Source organism: Arachis ipaensis, chromosome B4 (genome assembly GCF_059453495.1).
Source record: "Arachis ipaensis isolate K30076 ecotype BB chromosome B4, ASM5945349v1, whole genome shotgun sequence".
Lineage (NCBI taxonomy): Eukaryota > Viridiplantae > Streptophyta > Magnoliopsida > Fabales > Fabaceae > Arachis > Arachis ipaensis.
This window is the reverse complement of record NC_142439.1, coordinates 26,051,843-26,079,715: the sequence shown is the minus strand read 5'-3', so window position 1 is coordinate 26,079,715 and position 27,873 is coordinate 26,051,843. Positions and strand designations below refer to the sequence as shown.

The 27,873-nt window shown below is 32.0% G+C and overlaps 1 pseudogene; it reads right to left on the bottom strand.

Annotated features, from left to right (window-relative positions):
- Positions 1-9,711: 9,711 nt before the first annotated feature.
- On the bottom strand, positions 9,712-27,623 carry LOC148566983 (uncharacterized; annotated as a pseudogene).
- Positions 27,624-27,873: the final 250 nt, after the last annotated feature.

Below are 27,873 nucleotides of genomic sequence, written 5' to 3'. Positions count from 1 at the left end.
ACATGAGAATTCATAAACTAAATTGGCTACATAAAATAATCAACAAGGGAAATAAATAAACTAGAATGCTAGAGCAAATAAAAGTAGAAGAGAAACTAGATTAAACTAAGATAGAAATATGAAATTGAAAAGAACTAAAAGGAACCCTAAAACTTAGAGAGAGGAGAGAGCCTCTCTCTCTAGAAAAACTACATCTAAACCTAAAATTATGTGAATGAAAGTTGTCTCAATGATTCTTCCTCTCTGCAGACTCTATTTTGTATTTTCGGGCTTAGAACTGGGCCAAAAAGAAGCCCAAAAATCGCCCCTAATGTTTTCTGATACGTACAGCACGTGGCACTGTCACGCCTACGCGTCGCCCACGTGTACGCGTCATCCACGCCGGGGGTTTGGATATCCGCGGATATCCGCGGATTTTTAAAATAAAATAAAAAAAATTGAAAAAATAAAAAAACCTTAATTGTCATTACAAACATGATTTTCAGTCTTCAAAAGACTTAGATAACAATTAGCAACAAACTTGGTCTCCATTCAAATAACTAAACATTCATAACATAACTAAACATATCCAAATACTAAACAGATCACATTCAAAGAGAAGTATTTCATCATGCATGGTAGATTCCAATTTGTTTAACTCCTGCATCAGAAAAAAGAAAACAATTAAAAGTTAAAATCATGTAATAAATCAACAATAATATCCTAAGAATTACATAAAATTTCAAGAATCACAAAAATAAAATTCCAACAATCACAGAAAATTCCAAGAATCACATAAATAAAATTGCAGCAATCACAGAAAATCTTAGGAATCAAGAAATAAAATCCCAGAAATCAGAATCACAAATCACATAAATAGAATCACATAAATCAAAAAAATTACAGAAAATATAGAAATAGAATACCAGAAATGACAAAAATCACATAAATTAGTTAAATAGAATCTCAGAAATCACAAAATACTCCAAGAATCACATAAATAAATTAGCAGAATCACAAAAAATCCCAAGAATCAAGAAATAAAATGACAGAAATCAGAAATCACATAAATAGAATAACAGAAATAAAAAAATCACAAGAATCACATAACTCAGAGAAATAAAATCTCAAAAATCACATAAAATTCTAAAAATCACATAAATAAAAGAAGCATAAATCACAAAAAGTCCAAGGAATCAATAAATCGAAGACTGACTTACCAGCAAAGAGGCTCTGACGCGGCGGAGATGGCGACGCCTCTGCCTTCGCGGGGTCTGGCGGCGGCGACGATTTCTCTTCGGTTGGGTGGGGGCAGCGGCGGCAACTTCTCTTCGGCTAGGTGAGGGGGCAGCGACGAGGACTTCTCTTTGGTTGGTTGAGTGCCAGGCGGCGAGGACGTCGCTCTCTTCGACTGAGAACAAGCATACTGAACGGTGAGGAGAGGAGGTTGCGGAAGGCAGTGGTGGGGAGGTAGGAGATGGCAACGGCGGTGGTGACTGGTGAGAGGAGAGGCTTTGAGTTTCAGAGAAAGAAGAAGAGAGAACAGTGAGAGAGAAGGAGAACGGCGGAAGTTAGGGATTAGGGTTTTAAAATTCTGAAACTCATATATATATATATATATATCATAGGGTATTTAAGTAATTTCATATATACGGGGATTAAATGGGTTTCCACGGGGCGGGGACCTCTATCCCTGCCTCCGTCCCGTATAATAAACGGGTCCCCGTCCTCCATCCCCGCGGGTATAAAATTATCCCCATATCTACTCCCCAGCGGGTAAATCCCCGCGGATACCCGCCCTGCTGGAGATTTTTGCCATCCCTAGTAGAATTGTATTTGGTTAAATGGACTAAAATCTGAATCCTTAATTAACTTAAACTTTCCACCTAACCTAAGCTAATCCATGTAATCAGAATATAAAACCTAACTATCCATTAACTATATTTTTCCACATATTCATGCATCCCAATTTGAGTACAACTCATATGCATTGCTAACACCATTTACTTTGGGACATTTTGTCCCCTTTTTATTATTTGCTCTTTTTTTCTTTTCTTTTCTTTTGTTTTTCTCAATGCATATAATTAAATTATTGAATACAATAATATGTGCTCAACTATTATTTTGCACATTTTCACAAGAATATACAACACCCAATTCTCAAACCAAATATTTCCAAACCCAACTTTCCCACACTTAAATCATGAACACTCTCACTAGTCTAAGCTAACCAAGGATTCAAATTAAGGACATTATTGTTTTCCGCTTAGAGTTATTGATGAGCTAAAGTAAAGAATGAATGGGGTTAAAAGGCTCAACATTGGTTTGCAAAGGATAATGAAAAGGTTAAGGCCGTATGGGTATGTAAGCTCAGTGAAACAAGGCCTCAATCATATAAGTGCATGCATACATCAAACAATGGAAATATAGAATTAAGCAAGACAAAGATCACAATTTTAGAGAGAATAGCACACACCAAAAATAAAATATTGGTTGATAAAATACAACCAATCGAATAGGCTCAAAATCTCACTAGTTTTGTGCGTTCGAGCTCTAAACCATATTCCAATATAATATTTCTTCAAACAAGTTCAATAAAAATTTTAATTCAAATTAGTGAAATGCTATAAAAGGTTTCTTGAAAAAGAAAATATTACTTCAACCAAGCAGTGGTAAAATATGCACAAAATCAAATAAACATGCAATCAAACATGCAAATGCAACAACTAACAAATTAAACATTGGTGTTGAAAAAGGAAGTAACTAACCCACGAAAGTCGGTATCGACCTCCCCACACTTAAAGATTGCAACGTCATTGGTGCATGCTGAGATATGCAAGTGGACGGGTGGCTCCAACTGATGCTTTTCTCCAAAGGTTGTGTAGATGGACTTGTCGTTTGCCCCATTGAGAAGCTTTCCCTTTCCCTTCTCGGTGGCCATGCTGAAAGAAGAGAAAAAGGAAGAAAAGTAACCCAGAAACAAAGATAAGGAAAAAAATAGAATATGGATGGGTTAATGCCAAATAATGAGGATCTCAACTACAAGATAGCTACAACATGCAAGTGAGAAAATAGTAGAAGCAAATGGCATATCAATAGTGCAAAAATTGCAACAATGAGGGAGAGAGAGTGGGTCATGAAAGACAGTATAAGTGCATATCAATGCAAATGGAATACAAGTGTCATAAAAATTTAGCATTGACCTATGAATAATATTACCCAACAATATAAAACAAGTCACGAAGCATCAGAAGAATGGAAGAAAAGATGCAACAGTTGAATAAGAACATTTAACACCAATGGTAAAATAATAACTTAGAAAAGAAAATAAAAATATGTACAAAATTAAAATGCAATGAATGAAAGTATGCAAATGCAATAAGTAAATGAGAATGAAAAAGAATAAAGATGAGAAGGGAGGAGAAATGAAGAAGAAGAAAGTACGAAAGGAGGAAGAAAGAAGGAGAAAGGAGAGAAGAAAGAAGTAAGAAATGAAAAACAGAAACGGCCATGCGACGCGTAAGCGTCCCCCACGCGTACGCGTGGGTGGTAAAAAAATGAACGCTGACGCGTAGGCGTCGGTCACGCGTACGTGTCACTACTCGCGCGACTCCAGCCCAGTGGCAGCCCAACTCTCTGTTCAATTACCAATTTACGCCGATTTTCATGTCCACGCATATGCGTCGCGGACGCTTACGTGTGGATTGAAAAAAAACGCAGGGGACACGTACGCGTGGGGTGGCCTGTGCGCCTGGCACCATTCCATCGCTGTTTCAGCCCAACTCTCTGTTCATTTTAGCTAAAATGCAAAATTGGCATCGACGCGTACGCGTGGGACACGCGTACGCGTCACACCCTTTTTTTTTTTAGACAACTAAACCATGAATTAGACGAAATAAACATGTCTAGAAACAAAAATAAAAATCTAACTTATTACTAATATAAATAAAAGGGAAATTAGAAAGAATTTACCATGGTGGGGTGTCTCCCACCTAACACTTTTAGTTAAAGTCCTTAAGTTGGACATTTGGTGAGCTCATTGTCATGGTGGCTTGTGCTTGAACTCATCTTGAAACTCTCACCAGTGCTTGGACTTCCAGTAAGCTTTAAAATCTCCAAATAAATTCACCAAGCCTTGATGAAGTTCTCCACAAGCTTTGAGCTCCCAAAGTTGATCCTCTTGTATGCCGGGATCCCAGATCTTGTTTCTACACCTATCCGTAAGTTGATCATCATGATTCCATCTGGGTAGTTTAGCCTTAGAATTCTCATGTAAGCACCCAAACATCCTCCTAGACCCAATCAATTGAGAGTTATACCAACACTTACAATTAGGCCTTGAGCTTCCAACCATAACGAACCTAAGATGGTGTTGTCAACTGCTAACCATCTCCCTTTTACTCTTAAAATCGCAGATAGCTCTAAGTTGTCCATCTGTTTCAAGCAGACCATATTCAAGTGGAAAGGTAGAGTTTAAGGATAAGAATTTTACCCACTTGAATGTTCTGTTGGATGGTAATGGCTTAGGAGGAGGTATTTCCAGTGGCGGCCTTGCCAATGTATGCTTCAATCTCTTGGGCTCCTCTTTGATGATCTCCACCTCTTGACAAGCTTCTGCAACATTAACCTCTTCCTTTAGTTCAATGGGAGAGGGTTCAATTGTAGGTAAAAACTCATTAATTATTGAACCCATCTCATGATCAACCTCCTCAAAGTCTTCAACCATGATATGCCTTGGAGGTTGTACACCCTCCTCAACATCAAATTCAAACGTATTGGAAGGAAGCTCTATGACTTGAGTTTCCCATGGAGGTTTCACATCTACTAAGTCCTCAACCACTTCCTCTTCTTAGATAATTTCGGTTTTCTCCACTTGCTCTAGTACAAAATCTAACTCCTCTTTGATAACTTCCACCTCTTGACAACTTTCTTTAATTCCCCCTAATTCTTCAACTACTCCTTCATCTTCAAGGGTCTCTCCTACCACCACTTTTTGGGCCTCCTCTTGCTTCTCTTGAAGTATGTATGCGTGAACCCGATCCATTACGTCCCTAAGACGATCCCTTCTCTCTTGTTCCATGTCAATAGCGTAATTGGGATCATGTTGCTCTTGGATTGATGGATATGAGTGAAAAGTAAGTGCACCAGAGCTTGAGGGTTGAGTATTGGGGGTAAAGGATGGATCCACATAGGATATAAGAGCTTGGAGAGTAGAGGTGAGACTTGTGAGAGTAGAGGTAAGTGTGGTTTGAAGCTCTCTTTGCCCTTGGTGAATAGCACTAAAGGTATCATCTATCGGAGCTTGGGGTGGATAGGAGGGTTCATTTGTTGGGAGAAAAGGCTCATAATACGGAGGTGGTTCTCCTTGATAAGGGTATGGAGATGGTGTATTTTGAGGTGGTGGTTCTAAGTATGGTTCATATGGTTTGAATAGTATTTGGTGTGGTGGATAAGGATTAGGATCATATGAGGGTGTTTGGTAGTAGGTGGCTTGTGAGTATAGTTGTTCAAAACTATGTTGAGGAGGGGGTTCATAGGCATATGATGGGGCTGGGGCTTGTTGGTAATTACAGGAGGGTCCACCATATCCATTGGATTGATATGCACCTTGGAATGGTTCTTGCTCATAGTAAGTGGGTGGAGGTTGTTTCCAAGAGGGTTGATCAAATCCTTGTGGCTCCTCCCATCTTTGATTGTCCCATCCTTGATGCAAACTTTCATTGTAATCTCCTCTTCCTACAATATAATTGTAACCAAACTTATAGCCAAAGGGGTGAGAATTCATAGTATCAAGAGAAAATAAAAACAAAAATTAATAAGGAATAATGAAACTAAACTCCTAAAACTAGAAACAACTAACAAAGAAACGAAAAAGCAAATTTATTCACAATATTCACAATAACCAATAATAAGGCACACGTTTGCAATTCTCCGGCAACAGCGCCAAAAATTGATGGGGGAGAAATCGTCAGTAAAGAATTTCACAAAAATAATCACGTTGCAAGTATAGATCTAAACCAACAATTAAACCTCAATCAAATTTAATTTGTTTGTCACTTAAGCAAATCCAATAAAAATAAACCGAAGTATTTAAACTTCCAGTCGTCTCTCAAGAAATTGCAGGAAAGTGTAGTTATTATTGGTTATAGGAAAGTATCTTTTTGGATTTTTTGAAATGCGGAACAAGGAATGTAAATAACAAGGAAATAAAGTAATACTTAAGAAAAGTCCTAGCGAAGATTGATAATTGGAATTCCTATCCCTATTATCATAATCACTTGTGATGGTAATTGCCTTTTGCCATCACTTAGTTAACCTCTAACAATTGAAGGTAAGTCAAGTGAGAACATCAACTTGAGTTCACAAGTCCTAATCAAAGACTAGAGTTAGTGAAGCTCAAGCCAACTAGCTAGTTTCAATCACCAACCAACAAGAGACTTTGACAATTCAAGAGTCTCTAATTACTCAATCTAAGCTAAGAACATAAAAAGCTAACTTAAAACCCAACCAAGTATTTTATCAAACACTTGGAAGGCACAAAGTAAAATCATAGAAAGGCAACAAGAGAGTGTAAATACTAAAACCAACAATTGCAAAATCAATGATAACAAATAATGGAAGAAGCAATAAATATGAAATACTTCAAATTGCATTAAATAGAAAATCAAATCTAACATGAGAATTCATAAACTAAATTGGCTACATAAAGTAATCAACAAGGGAAATAAATAAACTAGAATGCTAGAGCAAATAAAATTAGAAGAGAAACTAGATTAAACTAAAATAGAAATATGAAATTGAAAAGAACTAAAAGGAACCCTAAAACCTAGAGAGAGGAGAGAGCCTCTCTCTCTAGAAAAACTACATCTAAACCTAAAATTATGTGAATAAAAGTTGTCTCAATGATTCCTCCACTCTGTAGCCTCTATTTTGTGTTTTCGGGCTTGGAACTGGGCCAGAAAGGAGCCTAGAAATCGCCCCCAGCGTTTTCTGATAAGTGCAGCATGTGGCTCTGTCACGCGTACACGTCGCTGAACTTTCGCAAGGTCACGCGTACGCGTCATCCACGCGTACGTGTCACCTAACGGCATGGCAACTATGATAACTTACATATCATTTTGAAGCCCCGGATGTTAGCTTTCCAACGGAACTGGAACCGCCTCATTCGGACCTCTATAGCTCAAGTTATGATCGATTTAGTATGAGAAGGTCAGGCTTGACAGCTTAGCAATTCCTTCAATTTCTTGTATTCCTTCTACTTTTGCATGCTTCCTTTCCATTATCTAAGCCATTCCTGCCCTATAAACCCTGAAATTACTTAACACACATATCAAGGTATCGAATGGTAATAAGAGAGGATTACAATTAGCAAATTTAGGACCAAAGAAGCATGTTTTCAATCATAGCACAAAATTAGGAAGGAAAATGTAAAACATGTGAATTATATGAATAAGTGTGAGAATAATGGATAAAATCTACTAAATTAAGCACAAGATAAACCCTAAAAATGGGGTTTATCAATACGCACAAGAAGAAAATCAGCATGTGTGCGTACGCACACGTCCCAGCACGTGACTCACTTAATGGAAATCGCTGGGAGCGATTTCTGGGCCTCTAGAGCCCAGTTTTTGGACTTTCTAAAACTAATTCTTCCTATATTAAACAAAGCCTCATTCCATATTAGGGCTGGCAATGGGTAGGGTAGGGTAGGGTTTGGACCCTATCCTAACCCTACCCGTGAGTAGAAAATCTCAATAAAACTCTACCCTACCCTACCCGCGGGTTGAGAATCTCTCAACCCATACCCTACCCGCACCCTAAATTACAAAACCCTACCCTACCCTACCCTACCCGCAGAAATATGAATTTTTTTAAAAATAAATATAAAACTCAATCATTCTAAATTTCATACATATTAATAAATAAAAAATAAATAACTAAATTCAAATTAAAATAAAAGACAATAAAATCTTAAAGAAATTCAACATAAAATTACAAACATACATATTGTTATATTAATAAAATAAAAAACTAAGTTTAACTTAAAATTAAAAACAATAAGGTCCTAAACAAATTCAATATAAAATTACAAATAGCATAATTATCAAGTTCTTAATAAAATTAAAATAACATAAACAAAGATAAATGTCTTCAAACATTTCTTTTACTTCCAAGTTCTTGCAACATTATTCTTCCATTAGTTCAGAAAATGCATCATCATCTTCATTAGCAGTTTGATAATCAGGTTTTCCACCTAAAAATCAAATACAACAATTTTATTATATATAAATTTAACACAATTATAAAATCTAAACAAATTAAAAAACTTGAAAACATAAATAACCTCTTTTATAATATTCTGTCCACAACCAATTTTGATTGCACATAAGAGCTTCTACCGTATCTTCATGAAGACTACCACGATGAGTAGCAATTATACGGCCACTTGTGCTAAAAGAAGACTCAGAAGCAATAGTAGACACAGGAATGGCAAATATGTCTCTTACAATTTTCTGAAGAGTTGGAAACCTAACTCCATTTACCTTCCACTAAGCTAATATATCAAAATCAGGAGTTAAAGGATGAACATCTTTCTCTACATAGTGATCAAATTCCGTCTTCACAAATGAACCTTTTTTCTTCTTCTTTTGTCTAATATACAATTGATAACCAACATCATCATCATCATCTGCATTAACCCTAAGCTCTTGTGTAGATTCCATTGACATATTGCTTGAATTAGATGTATTCATGAAGTAACTCATAACATGCCTGTTTGATTCTCTCAACTTTCCTTGTGCATTCATTAGGATCTTCACATATCCTAGCAAACTTATATTCAAGCCCATCAAGCTTATACCTAGGATCTAGAATTGCAGCAACATCCATAATGCCATGAATTTCTTCCCAATACTTATCAAACTTTCTCTTCATCATACATGCCATGCTACTAATAACTGGGTTAGGAGAAACAGCACATTTTTCCAATCCAACATGTATCTCACATACTTTATTAAAGTAAATGTTGGCCGTTGAAACTTGAGTTCCAGAAACAACTGAGTCACATCATAAAAAAGTTTTAATTTACCACAAATTTCTTTCGCAAGTTCCCATTCCTCATTACTTGGCACACTTTTATAATTGGAGTCTTTTTGTTTTAGTCGAGCAAAGACATCTCTGTACAGCCATGCAATTTCTAACATCACATAAGTGGAATTTCATCTAGTCATACAATCAAGAGATAGTTTTTTGGTAAAGGAAACACCTGACTTACTACACCAACTCACAAAGGTTTCATGTCTTTTACTAGTTGAAGTCCAATACACCACACTATTACGAATTTTTTCCACACTTTCTTTAACTAAATTGAAACCATCCTTCACAATTAGGTTTAAAATATGAGCACAGCAACGCATATGCAATAACTTACCCCCTAACAATAAATAATTTGAGTCTAGACGTCCCAACAACACATCAATCATAGCATCATTTGTAGAACAATTATCCAATGTAATAGTTGATAATTTTCTATCTAAGTTCCACTCCAACAAAACTTTCATTAATGCATTAGAGAGAACTTCACTTGAATGAGGAGCAGGAACATAAGTAAAGCTGAAAATTATTATAAATATATCAGATAAAAAATATCACAAATACATCAAGCATTATAAAGCATATCTTATAATAGAAGCAAAGTTTAAGGTATTACCTCAATACTCGCATTTACAAATTTCATGAACTATCAATGTAGTGTGCTGTGACAACCATGTATCCTTTTTCCTGGTTGAAAGTCCACATGTCAGTTGTAATAGCCACTCGACTATCATTTTCATCCATCATCTTGTTTATGTTAAGTTTCTCCACTCGTACATTTCCAAGATATCCTTCTTGATTGTGTTTCGGCTTGGCATCTTAAACGTTGGTTGCATTGAAGCAAATACTTCTCTTGTTGCAACATGATCCACATATGACAAAGGATACTCATGCATACAAATGGACTTGGCAATTAATTTTCTTGTGTGAGATGCATCAAATATAAAAGCATCTGAACTATTCTTTCCATGTCTTTGAAGAGATTCAGCAATTGTTGATTTCTTGAATTTGCTAATTTTATTCTTTTACAATAATGAAGCACATGTTTCTTCAAATTTGTAGTCCCATTCCTTGGATTCGCACCAAGAACAGACTTACAATGGTTGTACTTTGCCTTCCACTCTTCCCCCTCTTTATATCTACTAAAGTATTTCCAATAAGCACTTTTCAACAAAGATTTGTTGCTATTTTCACCCGAGGCAGACTCGTCTGGAACAAAATTAGCAATTTCTTCAACAGGAGTTTCTTCTTGTTGTTCTTGAGCCACTACATCCATGTTGGTACTATCCATTATTGCCTACACAATAGTAAAATAAATAATTAAATATTAAAAATTCAAGCCTGCTGAAAAATCATTAAGATTCAGAAAAATCATTTATACATAAAAAACTTAGAAATCCAATTTTTATACATAAAATTTATACAAGTTTCTGTCCTTAAAAAAAAGAACAATATATGTTTTGCATAAGCTTAACAACACATTGCAAATCAAATAAATAAAGACACAACATCATATAAAGGACTATATATGTTTTGTATAAGCTTAAACTTACACCGCTGTATCTTATTCCTCACCCTTAAGAATAACATCACATTCAAATTAAATGTTTACTTCTTGTTATTTTCTTTCATGTATTATATATGCTTCGCTTGCACACAATAACAAAAGCATCACTTCCAGTTTTACTAAGTTCTAACCTTGTTGGGTCGTATGGCAAGAGTCAATGGTCAACACTTTTACATTATAGTCATAAGGGTCAAATATATCATTACATTAACTTATCAAGTCAAAAAGGCTAATCAAATTCTCCATTATCACATTTCAACAATATAGAGTAAGTAGAAATAAATATATTATGATCCTTGAAGTGAGGATTTCACTTTGAAGTGTAAATTAAATAGAGAATTTCAACCTCGAGCAATTCATGAGTAAGGATTAGAAGACAATGAAGTACAAAAAATAATGAAACACCAAGTAACACTACCATGAATAATGACAGCTATTTTCTTCTATAAGATTCACATTGGTAACCAAAGACAACAACTCAATGGAGCAAACAATAGAACCTCTAATATACTCATCTCTGTTCCTTTGAGGGGAAAAAATAAAAAGAAAAGAAGAAAAAAAGAATTACTTAAATTCAAGTACATTGACACCTACGTGGAACAAGAACACCAAGAGGTTTTCTTTTTTCGCGAATTATAGCTTCCTTAATTATGGGAAGCTTTTCATGAACTTTCTTCCAGATATGATTCACTGCACCGTCCAAAGGTATTGGTCCAATGCCACCTGAATGACCATTATCATAGACAAAAATGGGTTGTACCTGATCAATTCAAACATTTACATTCTAAGAAAACAAAACTGAGTTGGTTGGGCACAGGCACACAGCAAGCATTGAATAAAACAAAATAATATAGCTACTCCCCTACAGCTACCAATCACATCATCTAACCAAACTCTAGCATGAAAGACTTTTGATTTACCACCAGTAAAGCCCCAATTTTCACAGATTCAAACAAAAAGTACATACCAAGAAGAACAGAGCAGCAGCGTAGAGAAGAGAGAAGGTCACGAATTAGCGGCGTTGTGAGGAGAGCACAGAGGAGGAAGAAGAGTGGTGGCAATGGAGGAACGAGGAACAAGGAAGGAGAGTTGGGGCAATGGAGCACTGAGGTCCGAGGCTTATGGCTTGGGAAGAAACTTGGGAAGAAAACGTCGCTACCAGAGTACCAGCCTCCCACTTAGTTTTAGGGTTTCTAATGAGCAATGAGTGATTTCTGAATCTTAAATTATATATGATTTTTTATTTTGTTTACTTTTTATTTTATGTAACTTCATAAATATACAAACGCACTATACTATCAAAGTAAGTAGCTAGTTTAGTGGTTACTTGGTTGCTACACATGAAGGAGGTATAGGATTCAAGTCTCACCTCCTTCACTATGTATATAAATTTTTAAAAACATGTTATATATGGGGGGTGCGAGTAGGGTAGGGTAGGGTACACCCTAAACCCGTACCCTACCCTACCCGCAGGCCTACCCGGACCGCACTCTACCCTACCCGCAGCGGGTCGGGTAGTCTACTCTACCCGAACGGGTTGGGCCGGGTAGGGTATGTATTACCAGCCCTACTCCATATGAAGGGGGAGGGAGAAATTAGGGTTAGTTTAGCATTATGTAGGTTGTTTTCTAGAAAGAGAAACTCTCCCTTCTCTCTAGAATTAGGGTTCTTTAGTTTAATTTCTTGTAATTTCTACTTTTAATTCTTGTTTCCATTTACTTTTCCTTGCCATTTATTGTTATTGCATCTTTGTTCTTCTTCATTTCCTTTGTTATTTTCTTTATCTTATCATTTTCATGTTTATAGATACTTTTGTTAATTTTAATTTCAATTAATGCAAATTTATGTTTCCATGTCATTGTTGCTTTCTTTAGTTGTTATTGCTATTTTTTTGCTTTGGTAGCTTTAGAATTTATTTTATTGTAATTTAATATTATTTTATTTTTATGCACACCAAGTGTTTGATGAAATACTTGGCTTAGTTTTTACATAATTTTTCCTCACTCTTGGCTTGAATTTGATTACTTTGGCCACCCTTGAGTCATTGATGTCCATTCTTGTTTGACATATTAGAGTATTTAGTTGATTCGGTTTCCATTGACTCTAAGTGACCCATTAGTGTTGACTTAGGACTTATGGATTGAAATCAACTATGCCTATTTGACTTATCTTCGATGTAAGGTTGACTAAGTAGGATTAACTCTTCATAATCATCATGTGTTTGTGGTCAATGGCTAGGATAGGTAACCTTAGCTCTCAATTACTTGCCAAGAGGTTTCTTGCATTTTAATTTTCCTTGCTTTGTCTTTTATTGCTTTGACTTTTATTTCTTGGATGTTTAGTTTTCATACTCTTGGTTGAGAAATTGGGTGTTTGGGTGGAATTGAGTTGTGGATGTCCATTCCACATTGTGTGTGAATTGTTAATTGGTTTGGTTTTCCTTGACTCTAAGTGACCCATAGTGTTGTCTAAGACTTAGGGATTAGAATCAATTATGCCCTTTTGACTAATTCTCGATATTAGAATTGACTAATTGGGATTAATTCCACACAATTACCGTGTTTGTGGTCCATAACTAGGATAGGAATCCTTGATTATCCACTTCTTGCCAAGAGTCCTTTTTATCATTTAATTTCCATTCTTATTGCCTTTACTTGCTTTCATTTAATTTCATGAATGTCTCTTTATTTTATTGTTATTTACATTTCTTGTCTCCTATGATCAAAACCCCAAATTTATCCCTCATAGCCAATAATGTACACATTTCATTGCAACTCCTAGGGAAGACGACCCGGGAGTCTAAATACTCTCGGTTTATATTTGGTTTAAATTGTGATAATATTTGATTGATGATCAATTGTTGGGTTTGGACTATACTTGCAATGTCAATCCTATTTTTAGTGTGAAAATCCAAACCTATGCTCTTGGCCATGTCTATCAAGGACGCGAGTACCTGCGCTATTGCTGCCCCTCGCGCGCTCTGTTTCATGCGTCCTCCCCAGTGCCGCGTCCTTGCCCAGTGTGGTTGCTACCGGAGCCTCAAACCAGCGCCAATCGTCCTCCCTGCCGCATGTCTTCACGGCCAAGCCCGGCCCGATCTGTCACTGCGCCACCACCCTCCCCACCGTGAGTCCCCTGCATTTTTATCGCATTTATACCTGTTTCTTTTTTCAAACCATATATTGGAGGAAGAAATTGGGGGGTTTTCTTTGAGTGGTATTTAATAATGAACATCCATATCTTAGTGAAAAGACCATCCACATACATAGTAAAATGAACATTCTGCGGAGCATATGCACTCAGAATCAAGCAAATCAAGTAAAACATCAATGGTATACCGAAATAAACATCCACTTTATAATGAAAAGAACCTTCCGCATACATAGTAAAGTGAACATCCGACTTAGTTGATAAAAAACAAGTAACGAAACAGCAGCTGCGGAAGTACTAGGGTCGTGATACAGCGATGATGACGGTGACACAGAATTGTGAGAGAACAGTTGCAAAAAAATAAAAAAAAAATTATAATTATAATTAAACCTAATTAATTCAAAATTTAATTTTTAAAAGTAAAATTAAATTTTTTTATTATGAAAATTTAATTTTTAAAATTAATTTTTTTTTTTTACTTATTGTTTACGTTCAAAAAATTAAAACCACTCTTCTCTTATATTTTCTTTAGACAATAACTTAAAAATTTTCAATTAATTGGTTCAACGTACAGGCAACGGAACAACAAAGATTAAGGTAATTAAAGTTGTGTTAATATTCCATATCCATTATTTACAAAAAATATATATTTATATATAAATATATAATATATATTTTAATTTATTTTTAATATATATTTTAATATATATTTTATATTGATGGCCATTTTAATATACATTTAATATGGTCAATTGATTTAATAATCAACTTTTATCAACCTATCCTTATTGACGGACTACTAACAAAACCAAAAAAATAAAAATAAAAAATAAAAAAGAAGCAAAGGCTTATGAGATTCGTAAAAAGACAACAAATAAATAAAAAAAGATAGAGCATACTTGATTACTTGAATCACCAGGCACGCTTACATATATATTTTTTTATTAATCTCTAATAATCATGCCAACATATAATTATTATAAAGCATTTTCCCCTTTATTTGGTCTCAATTATCAAACCACGAATACGTTTAAACTTTTCAACTTGTAGTAGTTGGTTTTGACACAACTTATTGAATATTTGAGGTATATGGGGCTGGGGATATGGGCAGCGTATGCATGACATATAATTGCAATTTATATGAAGATTAAAGCTCATCTACAGAGTGATACTAATACACATCTCATATAATTAATTAAGAAGAGTGTTAGGGCCAGTAACTTTTGTGATTTGTAGCTATTAAATAATCATCAATAATAATTTTAATAGTATAAGATTGGTGTGAGATTTCATCTAATGATTTACTTTTTTTTATTGGTTACATACTGGTTAGAATTTGATAAAGTTGTTGGTTTCCTAGACTTTTCCATTAATTAATTAGAGATCATTGTATTTTATATAGTTAATAAACAAAAATAAATTTTCTTTTTCTTTTTGAAATTATTATAATAATATAATTGTAAAAAGATTTACATAAATAACCAATTAAGTATATATATATTTCCGTACAAATAAAAATAACTAATTTTTAAATTTATTATTTAAAAACATTTAGTAACCACATTAATACATAATTAGCCATATAAGTGTGTATTCACTAGTTAGCATCACTCTTATCGCAAATTGTCATATTTAAATAGTTGTTGTTTTCGCCGTTTTATGCAAAAAGGTCAAATGTGATGATGTTCACATGGGGCAACTTCCATGTATATATAATATACTTCAGTTCATTTTCGATTATTATATGTATAATTATATGTTAGAAATCTTTTTTTTTTTTAAATATACAAGTTCGATCCCTAATTTGTATGAACTAGCTAGTAACCACCAATATATACTATATTATTGCTCTCTTTGAAAATAAAAAGTCAAAAGGTAGAACTTCAGCTTAATTGTGCGGTCTAAAACAGAGTATATTTCAGCAATGTTTCTTCAGAAACTACATATGTTAGAAATATATATATATATATATATATATATATATTTTCCCTTTTTATTTTCAACAAAAGTTTAGGTGGCATCAAAAGCAAATACTGCATGTCAAGTAGACTTCCGATATTGCTGTAAAATGTTTTTTTCCCTCTCTCAAAAAGTTTTATGCTCCATTATGCTATACAAACTACAGCGAGCGCTCTAAATTCCTAATGACACTTTTTTTTTTTGAAAGAAAATAATTAAAAATTAACTTTTTTCGGTTAGTATTATTTTATTTTAATTTTTTTTTCTTATTTTAATCTTTATTCATCCACTACTTTATTAACCGAAAATAGTTAATTTCTAGCAAAACTTGTATTTAGTTACTTCATTCCAATATTACATAACAAATATAAATGAAGCTAGCTTAAAATGATAAGAAAAAATAAAATAAAATTATTGGCGTACCATGTCAAAATTAAAGTGGCTAGCTAGCTTCCCCTCTAGGTCAGTTCATCAAGCCAATCCAATTTACCAATAAATTTTTAAAAATATTATTTATATACTAAAATTAACTACTAAAATCAATTATCAATATATTTATGTAATTATGTATAAATATATACATAATTTAATTTTTTAAATAAATATTTATATTCTAACAAATATTTTATATTAACTGACTGATAACTAATTTTAATGTACACATAATATAGTCATAATCTTTTAGGTCATTAAGCGTAAATCTTGGGTGTTGGTTGGTAAGAAGCTAACGACTAATCCTTAATCCACCATCTAAATTCACCTTCGAGTGGTAGAAAGCTCGCCATGAAATCTATTACATGTCATCTCTATAGATCAAACCTAGGCTACAATATCACACTTAATCAATCCAAGCAACTCAACCAACTCACTATAATCAAGATTGGATACATTTCCATAAACTTAATAAGCATTCACAAAGATATTTAATATATCTTAAGTGTTAGAGATATAATTATTAATGTTGTCTTTTTCCATCAGCTTAAGTTGTTGAAATAAATGGTTTCATAACATGATATTAGAGCTCTATGTTCAAAAGATCAAGAGTTTCCATCAGCTTAAACTTTTGGGATGAGTGGTTTTATGATTATGTTCATTATTTTTAATTAGATAATTATTTCTTTTGATTCGATTTACTCATACACACTTAACAATGACTGGATGTTCAATTCATTAGTTGTGCAGATGGTTATCCTAATGTTAAGGTTTAAGAGGTAATTTGGGGGTGAAGTGTTTTTTTACTTTATTGGGTCAATTCTAAAGTCTATTATTTACATTATTTACAAAAGTCATTATCTACCTAACAAAACTGTTATTTAAAACAAAAACGAAAAATTGGAACTAGCATACTTATGAGAAATTTTTTAGTCATGAAACTATTTCTGTTAAATTTTTTTTTGTCTAATTCCCCACCTTATGCATATAATAACTTATTTAGGATTTTTGTAAAGTTTTGTATAGTCTTTTTTCTCTTTTATTATTAGTCTTATACTATTTTTTTTTAGAGTTAATAATGATTGAATTTTAGATCTTTAATTTATAATATTTTAATACTATATCATAAAACTATTTTTTTTTTTAAATTAAGTTAATAAAAAAAGAAAATAATTATATTTCTAATAGTTTTAATATATATGCTAAACTCTCAACTATTTTTCATTACAAAAGGAAAAAAAAGGGGCCATTCTCATATAGCAAAAGAGGTGCAAAAAAGAGAAGGGATCGGAAAGGCTATATCAATTATTAGTTACAACAACATGGTTTCAACTCATCATGCATGACGAATTATATACATATATAACAATACTAATAACCTTTTATTAGCTCATCAAATAATGTAATATTAATAATAACTATGTCAAAGTCAAACTTCTTATAATGTGTCTATTTGGTCGGTTATATGTGTATGTGTGTTCGGCGTTCACTATGAGGAATCATGGCCAACTATGAAATTGAGACATAGAAGACTGTACTCCGCTATAAACTATAAATTCAGTTATTGCGCCCAATCATGTTCCATTCTGGAACCATGATTCTTGTGAAAAATGATTAATTCCAAGTTTAATTTCATTCAACACACAAAATATATATATTCTTTATGGATGAGAGTTGAAACTTTTTGCACAAAAATTTGTGTGCATATATGTTAGCCAGATAAAATAATGGCCCTAGTTCATAATATCTATCTCTCAGAGCGTCACGCATGTCAATACGCTAAAAAGAAATAAAATAAAAAACAAAAATAAAAAAGGTATAGAATAAAATTATTTGGAACTGTCCCCCACACTAACATGTAAGCATGTGAAGATATATAGTATATAGTATTTGGCATTTAATCATTGATGAACTCTATGTATCTCACGAGAACAACTTTGATGATTTGTTTCACAGGTAGGATCACACTTTGCTGGATGAGGTGTGCTATTTTATTTTATTGATTAAAGTTTATTTACAAATTTAATGGCAGAAAATCAATTTGAATTAATTAAATAGTTAATTTATTTATCTGTTTAAATAAGTATAAAAATTTTAAATTATATTTTATATATATAATAATTTATTAGCTATACGGATAAATTTTTAACTGAAAATTTAATTTATAACGAATTAATTCTTGACCTGTTTAATTGAAGAATATTGTGGAAAAAAAAATTAGTGGCAGGATTTATGTAGCACCTTCCATTGTTTCCATGAGGCTCATTCATAGCCTATAGGCTAATAACATACATATGTTAGGTATGTATATAATAAGATCGATTATTTTGGTATAACTGTCTCGTCTAGCTTATTGATTAGAGATGATAATTAACTAATTTGAAGCCTACTTGAAAGTAACCATCCTGCCCCAGCTTAATTGGGGTTAGTTGGTATACAAGCAAATATGGACATACATCCGGTGGCATCAGTACATGTTAGGTTCCATTCGGGTTCAAGTCAAATTCATACACTTAATACTTAATTGAACCTTGCATCTTATACTATTTATAATTAATCATCTTATACTCTAGTTAGTTAAGCATGCATTTTGCATTCTTGTAATTGTTTCAGTTATTACCATTCTATTTTGTTTCTTGGCTTACATGCAATGTCTGAGTGAGGTTTATGATGTCTATGATTATAATGGTTTAAATATGTAAATAATTTTAACAAAAAATATTGTTAATTAAAGTCATATTTTTTTTATATTTTAATAATATTTTTTATTATTATCTTTTAAATTAAAAACCGTTGACAAATAATAAAAAATATTATTTTAGTTTTAACAATATTTTTAAATATTATTAAAATTATATAACCACCATATATATATATATATATATATCATGTACCTTTCATATTATAATCTAATAATTAAAGTTGTTTTCTATAAAGAAAAGCTATTAAAGTATCTGAACGACCACTAATGAGAATTGAGCAGTTTGAGAGAAGAGAGAATAGAAAAGGTAGAAAGTAAAGGAAAGAATGAGGTTGAAGAGAATGTTTACATGCATTAACCAACCTTAGTAAAAAATAGTTACAAACCTACCAAGTAGGTTCATTTCTTTAAATTGTCTTATTTACGTGTCACATAAATTTTAAATACAATAAATATTTATATATATCTTTCATATCTAATTATATATTAATTAAAAATAAAAAAATTTTGAATATACTTAAATACATTTAAATATTATCATATATCAGTATATTTAATTTTATTTTTAATTTATATTTTTAAAAAAAAATTATAAATAATATATATTATTATTTATTAAAATAAAAAATATTTTAAATATTTTATATAATTAAAAAATATTAAAAATAGTTAAAATATTAATTTATATTTTAATATTAATATAATATTAAAATATTATTATAATTTATTTAAAAAATTATTTATATTTTATTATATATATGTCTTTTATAAAAAATTAAAATTCGTGTGTTTATATATTTCCATCATATTGTGTCCTATATTCATATTAATATCTGAATTTCGTAGTTACCTACTTAATATTATTTATACATTGAGTAAGAGCCGATCAGTCATACCTTAGTGAGGGATCATTTTATTTTATTTTTTGGTTAGCATTTCATTTTGTAATATATCATATATTATAAGATTTGACAAAAGTTAAAGTATGGGTGGCAATATATAGATAAAGTAGGATAAGGTCAAAGCTCCGTCCTAATCCTATTTGCAAGCATACATCCCTCATTTTAAATTCTACTTACACTCTAAATTTTCTAATCCGATCCGATTTACAAAAACAAACTTCTTTTTTTTTTTTTTTTTTTTTTTTAATACCAAAGATAGGAAACTCGAACCCGCAACCTCTTAATTGAGTATGGAGAGACTATGCCATTTGAGTTATTACTCATTGGCTTAAAAAACAAACTTATTTTCACTAAAGCACAACATTTAATCATTATTTTTACATGTTATAATAATATTAAATATTATTTGTTTATGATTAATAAATTGAACTACTAACTTGGTGATACAGTATTTATACAAAAAACAGAAATTTAGGTTCAAATATTTACTTATTTATGAACATTCACATTATATATTAAAAATATAAATTAAACGAGAATAATTATCTCAACACCCGAATCCAATCTTATATATTACAGATTGAGTTGGCAGTTATCTAAACCGAATTAGAATGAATTGGACCGCCAGCCCTCGTTAAAGTTGCTTAAATAGTCATTTTTTAAAATATTTAAAAAATTGCTACCTTAATAACATTAGAACAAAACCCTAGCCCTTTAACCAATTATTGGTATTGAAAATTATAAAAGTTAAATAATTGGACCGTACTAGTATACCATGTATACAACATTCACATGCTTAAAATCCAGAAAACCATGGCCCTTTAACCAGGCCAAATTCAATTGAGCATCAATAATATATATGTCGATATTATATTGATTCGTTGGGTTAATTAATCAAACTTTTATATTAGATTGAAATGTGCATAACAGCTGAGACAAACGGCGGCTATTGTACTTAAATTAATACAAATCTATCTAGGAATCTTTCATAATCTCTTGCAAAATAGGAGTATCACCACAAAGCTATAAGGAGCACTAGGCAACTAGAATAGTTAAAGAGACAAACATAAAAAGCACATACACAAAAGAACAAACAACTTTTTAACACAGAAAAATAAAAAATAGATTTTTTAAATATATTATTAATATCATAAAATCACTTATCTCATAATTTAAGTTGTTAAATTAAAATATATCAACTATTATAGATTTAATACGTCTTTTTACATAAAATCTTCTTTTCTTTAGGCTTCGAATGCAGAAAAAATTTATTTAAAAGTTGAAAATTCAAAATTTTAATAATTTATAGTGTATTTATTTTTAAAAATAATTAAAAGTTTTCTGTTAAAACTAACCTTAATAAGTGCATTAAGAAATTAAAGGTTCTAGCAAAATCTAAAAAAATTTAAAATATACTAACCAACAGATATTTTAAGTATCAACTATCAACGCCTAAAAAACACAACATGGATACTTGGGACCTAATTAATAATAATTTTTCTACATAGTTTTCAGATAGAGAGAGAGACATAATAATTAATAGGAAAAATATAAGTAGATAATGAAAATATTAAATAACGTAAATAATGAATATATCGGATGTTGAATTTACTAGACGTACGGATGATTATCCTAATATTAAGATTTAGGTAAATAATTTGGAGTGTAGTGTATTTTTACTTTATTAGGCTAATTTTAAAGTTCATTGTTCACAAAAGCTATTATCTACCTAACAAAGTCCTAATTAATAATCACCTAAGAGCTTAAACTGATATAAAAAAAATATATAAATAATTATATCTCTAATATATCTTTTTATATAAATTTTTTTTTTTAAATTTGTATAAATTTTTCGTAGGCCTTCTTTCCTCTTTTTTAGTATTGTCATATGCTGTTCTTTATTCTTTTAACTCAATAAAGATCGAATTTTAGATCTCTAAGTCATACAAATTTTGATATTATGTGTCATGAAATTCTTTTTAAAAAAAAATTAAATTAATAAAAAAATACGTGAATAATTATATCTCTAATATTCATAAACTAAAAAAATTTAGGCTGCTGATATTATTAATTTTGTCTCCTTTTAGTAATTTTTGTTGTATAGTTATTACACGGTTTAATTTACAAAATGGTTATTAATCGATCGATTATTACATTTATTTCATTAGCTTCCTCAGAATTATCTAAAATAGTTTAGATAAAAGATTAAAAGAAAAGAGTTGAATTGTGAAATATAGGATCAAGTTAAAGTAATAAAATAATTATTTTTAAATTAAAATAGTAAGGTTTACAAATAATAAAAATGATAAAAGTATTATCTACACATTAAAATTGACTACCAAATTAACTATGAAGTTAATTACTATATATTTATATATAAATATATGTGTTGTTTAATATATTTTTAATATATATTTTATATGAATATAATTAATTTGGTAACTTATTTTTGTATTCACCTAATATAATTATAAAATATATTATATATACATTTAAAGGTGATTGATTAAACCAAAAACTAAGAAGAAAAAATCAGAAAAAGAAGACAAACAGAATTCCATTTTTACATGGTCCAAGCAAGGGGCCTTAGTGAATGAAAAGGGTGTGTCTTCTGGTCTGTCCTAATTATTAATTAGTTAATATAATATTTGTTTTTTTTTTTCTTTCTCAATTCTAGAAATTAACCAATTAATACACTTCACAGTTCACACACACATGGGTTGCCACCATTGCAGAACAATAAGCAAATGGTAGGTTATGTTATACCGAATAATTTCATGTCCTTTCTCTTCCAAGTTTTGTTTTTAGCTCGATGTATATATATATGTCCATGGCTCCATGCACGGCAATGTGCTTTCAAAGAAAATAAATAAATAATAATAATTTTAAATTACTCAATAGTAATTTTTTTTAATATTTTTTTTCAAGTATAAAAGCCACTGTGAGCTCCACCCACTATAAATAGCTAGCAAGACCTATAAACAAAAAGTTACAATCAAACCCATCAATTGAGTGGGGTTTTGCCTAAATAGGCGGTGTACACTGTACACAATCCTATAATAACCAATAAGCTCTAGTCAAAAGCCAAAAACGGAAAAAATAACACAAGAAGAAGAAGTTCTAATCAATATTAGCATCTAATTAATTTGAATTCTAAATAAAATGCAGTTTAATTAACATAAGTCCACAAAATTATCCTAACATCAAATATTGCATATAATTTATAATCAAATATAATTTTTTCTTATTAAGCGTACCAAACAAATTAAATCCTGAGAATCTCTATGTTCCAGAAACACATTAGACCTAGCTAGTCAAGTTAATATTGGCTTTGCATGGCTAACATATATTTCTTTGTTTTAAAATAGCTACAGTTTTCACTTGTTTATACATTAAAACCCTACTGTATTTAATTAAATTTAAAATGAAATGTAAAGATATTAACTTTTTTATTTATTAAAAAAAAAAATTAAAAACACACCTATTTTAAAAAGAAAGTAACTACTTTTGGATTGGTTTAGTGATTATTAGCTCACTTATTCGCAACTTAAACAAGGATTGTGAGTTTGAATTCTATCTTATACATGCAGCAACTTACGAGCCAATAACAAATCTTTAATGGAATTTTAACCTGCGACAAATTATCTTTATCTTACAAAATTCATAAATACCGGAAAAAAAAGAAAGGAAAAGCGTGTCATCCATTATGAAATTACATGCACTTGATTCTGAACCCACTCAAAATCTCTATCTATCTGTACTCATTCTGCATTATCATAAGCTCATCATCATCTATCTCTTTCTTTCTTATGTTGGTTGAAGATTCCTAAATTTGGATATGAAATTATTATAATTGGATATGGTTTAGTATGGGTATAGAAAAAGAAGCTGAGGCTAAAATACAAGGGGCAGTGAAGCTTTTTAAGTTCCCTGGGTTAGTGGGTTTTATCTATTTAGCTGCACCATCTAATTAATAGGCATGCATGCATATCCTTATCACTACAATAATGGATACATCAATAATCAATCATTAATATAACTTCATTACATGTGATTTTTTGCTACATTTATTATTTATTTTCTAATGTTACTTATTTTAGTTTGTTTAAGTCTCATATATAAGTAAAAGATAAAAAAAATTATACGTGATAATAAAATTATGTAAAAAATTAACATGACGATGAGAAGGATTCATCATCCTATATGCATCATTGGATCCTTTAAATGAAATAATAAAATTATGTGTATTTTTGGGAATGTGGAAAGCACAAATAGCAATTCTGCAATGGCATCCACTTTATTTTCCTAGTGACCATTTTTCTTCTATAACCAGTCACTGTCATTTAGATATTGCACCACCATAACCAAAAGCTCTCCTTCTTTCTTTTCTTCGCTTTGGGCTCCACAAGATTATCTACTTCTTGACGTTTTGCACTTTTGTTCATCATTACCTATATTACCCTCCTTTTACCCTTCTTCACTTGAAATCATAGATATGAGACATAACTTTACTCTGTTATTTTTATATAATATGGATGTGAAGATGACAAATTTTATAGAAATGAAAGAAAAGTTTTACTTTAACTCGTTCAAAGAGAGTGATCCTTTGAACTTCCTTATTGAAACATGAACTGGTTATTTTATTAATGAAAATAGTATACACTCAATAAAATTTATGATACAATACTACATTTATATTTATATTTTAATGGTAAGATTAAAGTGGACATATAAAAAATAAATTAAAATTGTTCTCAGGTTTGTTGTATACAAAATTAAAACTGGATGAAAAATCTCCAACTCAATAATAAAAAAAAACCCATATTTAATAGAATAATATTTTTAGGTCAACAGCTATCTAGGCATAAACTCTCAACTATTCATTGGCTCGAAAAATCACTAATTCGAGAAGTGTTATAATTTACCTTTTAGGAGAATAGCTTCTTTTTTTTTTTTAGTTAGTAGTTGTAGCTCTCGATGACTAGATAGTGGAAGAAAGATACATATGTTTGATAAATATATTAGTTGATGTTGAATTAGTACAAACAGAATCAGTTAACTAATGAGTAGTTAGTTTGTGATCAATCTATTAGTTAATTAGCTGTAATTAAGCACATATCAATTAGTTAGTGGTTAGTTTAGCTTGTGAATCTCAATATAACAGTTGGAACTCTTCTACTATAAGTGACTAGAGCTAAGTTAATATTGTCAATATTGAATTCACTTTACTAATTCAATTCAGAATTATTCAGAATCTTCTTTCTCTTTTCTCTCTGTCCTTACTCTCTCTTCGATCTTGAACTCTTCCCTCTTTCTACTTCCTTTCTTGTTTGAGCCTAATATCTTTTGTAACACCCCAATTTTTGACATGTTATGACCAATGTCAATTGTTTAGGTGTTACTTGTCGTAGGGACCTACTTGACTCTACACTCGAATTTCATAAGCAAATGTTATTATAAGCCTTTACCGGTTTAGCGTAATTAACTTATTTATCATGAAAAATCGTTATTTGCTCACAAGGTTAAAACTTAAAGTCATATCATACTTCATCAATTCCCATCACAGGCACAGCCACAAATAACAATCTAATTATTCTAACCCTTACTTGTTGATGTCGAAAATTGAAGGGCTTTGCTCTTAAGTTCACTTGCTCGGCTACAACACCTAATGCATCACAATTTAATTTCATTCATCATCATCATTATAGCTTTGAGGCCGAACCCATGATTACAGAAAAAGAAAAGATGAAACACTCACCTCCTTGAGTTAGGTGGTTCGATGGTTCAGAGAAGTTAGGGAAAATGCTCTTGAGCTACACAAACTGGAAGGAAGAACAAGGTTAGTCTTCTTGATGATGATGGAAACTGAATTGAATGTAGGAAAAGGAATTGAAGCTAGCTTACCTAATGAGGGCTTCTAAATCAGCAAAGGTTAATGAAAGAAGATGAGAGTTACGTTCCTTAAACTCCTATGAAAATCGAAAGGTTGAAGAAGGTTGCATGCTGGCCATTCCTCTGCTGGGTCACTCTTGATCTTCTCTCTTTTTCCTTCTCTGGACTAGGTGATATGCCTTGTAAGTGTTTAGGTGAACGAAGGCAGGACAGGTGTGAGTTTTGTTATATGCTTCGTGGCTCAAGGGGAAGGATGAAACAACACATGTATTTATGATTAGTGACTAAGCTTTCACTAGGTTAGTTAGTTAGTTGACCATGAGGTGCAATCATGATTTTAGGAGAAGGGGGGGAGAATTGCTGTCCGTGGAAGCCAAAAAAAAAGAAAGGCTAATGTGGTTGTCTTTAATCATGGCTAAACTATGATTGAGTTAGGTAAGCTAATGGTTTAGTGGATTTTGGAGTTTTACATAAGAATGGCTAAAGCATTAATTTGATTTATCCTATGGCATGAGTGTTTTGGGTTAAGAATAAAAATTGTGATCATGTACCAATTATTGATTGACGATGCATCTAGGATTGTTCCTCTGCTAATGTATTATTCAGTGAACTTAATAAATTAATAAAATAAAGGAAATGTGATTATAGCGGTAATTAATTAATTACCCAAAACTTATCGTTTGGAAAAGTTAAAACGTTTTAGCGCCACGAATTATAATTTTAACTTACTACCTATGCCGCATATATATATATATATATATATATATATATATATATATATATATATATATATATAAACCTATGCGTGTCGGTGAACGTCATGAGGAATGAGAAAGCTTAGGCCTCATAGGGTAGAGTGGTTACATTCTACCCCCCTAAAAAAAAATTTTGCCCTCAAAATTTCGTTACCTCGATGGAAGAGATCGGTTTCGATAGTTTTTCCTGCATATACGACAAATACCCTCCCTGACTGTTGCTGTCAAGGGGAAACAAGTTCGGCCCTTCATCACATACATTCCTTGGCTATGTGTCCGAGCTTACCGCAGTTATAGCAAACTCCAGACTTCAGCAGACAGGGTCTGCCCCTATGGTTCTTTCCACACACGGCACATATCAGTTTTGGTTGGGTCGATTGCGGTTGTTTACCCAGATCTGGCTGCCGAGTTACTTTAAAGTTTCTTCCTTAAGGGGTGAGGTTACGATGGAAGTCCCTTGATGAAAGGTTCTGTTGATTAGTTTGTGCTGCCACTAGCTTTCTTATGCATTCCTCTGTCAGTTGGCTCTTGTTAACTAATTTCGCAAAATTCTGTATTTTCATTGGGCCCACATGAGCTAACAGTTCTTCCCTAAGTCCTCCTTCAAATTTGATACACTTCCATTTCTCGAATGTAGTTGGTGCCCCCTAACAAATATTTGAGAACCGGGATAACTCTTTAAACTTGCGAGTATACTTAGTACTGTCATGTTCCCTTGTCTCAGCTGAAGCAACTCCTTCTCTTCCTAGTAGTTGGAGTACTCCCTGCCACCAATGTTGTGCATCATTTCTTAGCATGTAAGCAGCAAATTCCACTCGCTGTCCTTCGGGGACTTGTTGTACTTGCATTGACCGTCCTATCTCTTTAAACCAGTCACCAGCTCGTGTAGCACTAGTGTTTCCATGGAATTGGGACGGATTTATCTTCAAAAAAGTGGCTAAAGTCATTGGCCGGTCATCGTTACGTAGTCCACCTTCACCTTCGTCACCATTTCCATTTCCATGTCTAGGCTCATGGTTATTTTCAGCTCCATTGTGGCGATCAAGATGTTCAGCTACTCGGTTGGTAGCAGCTACTGAATCACGTACAGTAGTGGCCATAGCATTTACAGATTCGAGAATAGCCGCTGTATCAGGGAAAGTTCCCTCACTTGTTCCTCCCAGTCGAGGGCGTCCTCGCCTATTCGCAGCCATTCGAGTCCTATCAATTTCCAATAATCAATATTAAGATGATCAGTCTTAATATATCAAAATTAAGTATTAATATTACTGCAATTGATGTTCACAGACCCTCATGCATAATATATTACAAAATATTCTAACTGCATGGTATAAAAATATTCAGAGTATGCAGAGAAGCATAGACAGTCCATCCCAAGGCTCAAAGGACGAACTACTCTGATACCAATTGTAACACCCCAACATTCGACACGTCATGACCAAT